General features: G+C 35.8%; 1 protein-coding gene across 1 annotated transcript in view; it reads right to left on the bottom strand.

Annotated features, from left to right (window-relative positions):
* The window catches only part of PKP4 (plakophilin 4), a 245,270-nt gene that overhangs the window by 19,058 nt on the left and 223,693 nt on the right, over window positions 1-2,519 (bottom strand). The gene's annotated exons all lie outside the window — the stretch shown is intronic.

Raw genomic sequence — 2,519 nt, forward strand, 5'->3', positions numbered from 1 at the left:
ATCCAACTTAATAGTTTGTATTTGTTTTTGGATTTCCCTTTTATTTCCTGCCTGTCAGACTTAGCTCAAAGTATTACCTCCCTTTCATGCCCTTTCTTAAGACTCAGTATTCGGGAGTGTCTTTAAGGTCTATAACTAGGGGGAGAAGGTCAGAACAATGTTCTGGATCTTTAAGGAAATCTGCCAGCATAGTTTTGCCTGCCTTCCATATGAGGACCAAAACAGATAATAGTTGTTGAAACCACCATCCTAGCTAAGGGGACAGGAGGATCCCACTGCTGCTCCATTGCCCAGAATCCCCATTCCTCAAACTGCAAAATGGAAAGGACCAGTGTTGCCCAATTATAAAACCTTAAATTGTTAAAAATATGTAACTCTTCAGTAGATAAATTCACTATGCTACCTTTTCAGTCAACTGAGATGATTTACTGATCATAAAACCAGTCTTATAGTATAGAAATTCAGGCTTTCATTTCTGCAACTTCAAAAAATGTTCAAAATTATTCTTGACCAGAAAGAAGGAGAGATTCTATTTTTTTCTAAGTCTGTGGCATTCAAGGGACTCATACAAAGCCAGTTTTATCACCTGTATTATAAGTTATATTATCCCACTGATCTTGTATTTTACAAAAAGCTATAACACTTGGTGTGGATTTAACTGGCTATTTCAAACAGCCAAACAAGTCTTGAATATTGGCTTTTCTCCCACAATTTCTATTTTAAAAAGAATGCTATGGAAAGCCAAAACAAACTGTTTTGATCAACTATTGCTGAATGCACAAAGTTCAATTAAACTTAAAAGCCTTAGCTATGGATGACTACTTTGGCTTGTCCACTCAAGGTAAAGACCACCGGTCTTAAGAACAGCTAATAATACCTGTGTACATTCTACTTCACTAAGGTAGTAATAAAACAATGCTCTCTCCACTAAGTCTGTCTAAGACTTCATTTAATGGGTCAGGAAGAATGCTGCTAGAACAGTAAGTAATATATAGAAAATACACCAACTCCTGGATGTAGCAAGATTGATGAGAAAATGCAGAGCTATAGGATTAGCATTTTCCACCAACATGATAAACCTCCAGCTCCGATACCCTAATGCAAAATCTGCTTTAAAAATATTTAGCAGCACACTCCACAATCTCCTAGTTTCCAAAGAGAAAGTTGAAAATAAACTATAATTTGGTTTAGGAAGCTTGAGATTTTTATTTAATTTAAAGCAATTAGTTATTTGATTTGAGTACGAAAAAAATATATATACAAACTAATTTAGAAGATATTAGGGAATCTCATGCATATCATTTGAGTAAATTTTGCTTATTCTCTACCACAGGAAAAAGTATGCATAATTATGAGTAACCAATAATGACAATGAAATACTGCCATGAGAGACCGAAGTTCATTTTCCCCACAAAGAATGAATAATTAAAAATACCATTTCACATAAATCCTATGCTACAGAACTTTCAAAGAGCTCAAGTTTAAATTTAGCTTTATAGCTTATTCTAATGACGAACCAATAAATTTTATAGTCAAATTAGAAACTGATTTTATTGATTAGTTTAAATAATAGCACTAGTTGAAAAATGTATTTTTTAAAAGACACTGAAAACCAAAGAATATTTGAAAAATGCAACTTCTCTGGTAGCATATATACCTAACAGCTTATACAATTGTTTTTCTGATGTAAAAGATATCTAAAACCATCAATTTTTATATAGTGTTTAATTTACTCCCAGTTTCCTAATTATCAAAAATCCCCACACAAAAAATCCCACCAGTGTTGAGAGACATCGCAAAAAAGATAATAAAATAGCCAAAAAAATACTAGTGCACTTCAAATATTGACATGCCCCTCCATTTTCTTTCACAAGTTAGTCTCATGTTTAGTGTTCTGTTCTTGATGTTCTTGTTTCAGTCATGCTCTTTCACACGATGTCCATGAGGTAAGTAAAACTACTCAAGCTTTAGAAGTGTGGAGAGTATTAATTCAGAGAACAGGCGATGAGGTCTTGGGCACAGAACATCATGACAAGCCACTGTCATGACTATGCTTCAGTTCTTTGGGGTCGGGAACACTGCATGGTAGGATGCATTCACCCCCTTCTGGCAACTGTGCATCTATGGACTCTTTGGAATAGACTAGGGTCATGTATATCCACTCTGCAAGGATTCTTAATAAGTCGGGGTAGAAATATTAGACTAATAGAGAAAATGTAAAACATCAGGCGGTAGATTGCATCTGAGGGTCGGAGTATGTGTGACTCACAAACTCTGTGGATAACAGAGCAGGGATGTGGACCTCTGAAGCTAGGGCTCTGCCATGCCTCCAGTGTTATTCTTGACTAGTGTCTGGCTGAAACACTCAGAATCTAGCAAAGCCACTTCTCCATTTCTTCTCTCTGAAGTAGCCTCCGAAGCTCTCCCATAACTCTGGTAGGGTTTTTATAAACTTGTGACTTTTTGTTAGAAAGGGTAATGTCAAGATGCTATGGCTACTACACCCTGTCACAAAGTAG

Source organism: Pteropus vampyrus, unplaced genomic scaffold (genome assembly GCF_000151845.1).
Source record: "Pteropus vampyrus isolate Shadow unplaced genomic scaffold, Pvam_2.0 Scaffold2, whole genome shotgun sequence".
Classification (NCBI taxonomy): Eukaryota; Metazoa; Chordata; class Mammalia; order Chiroptera; family Pteropodidae; genus Pteropus; species Pteropus vampyrus.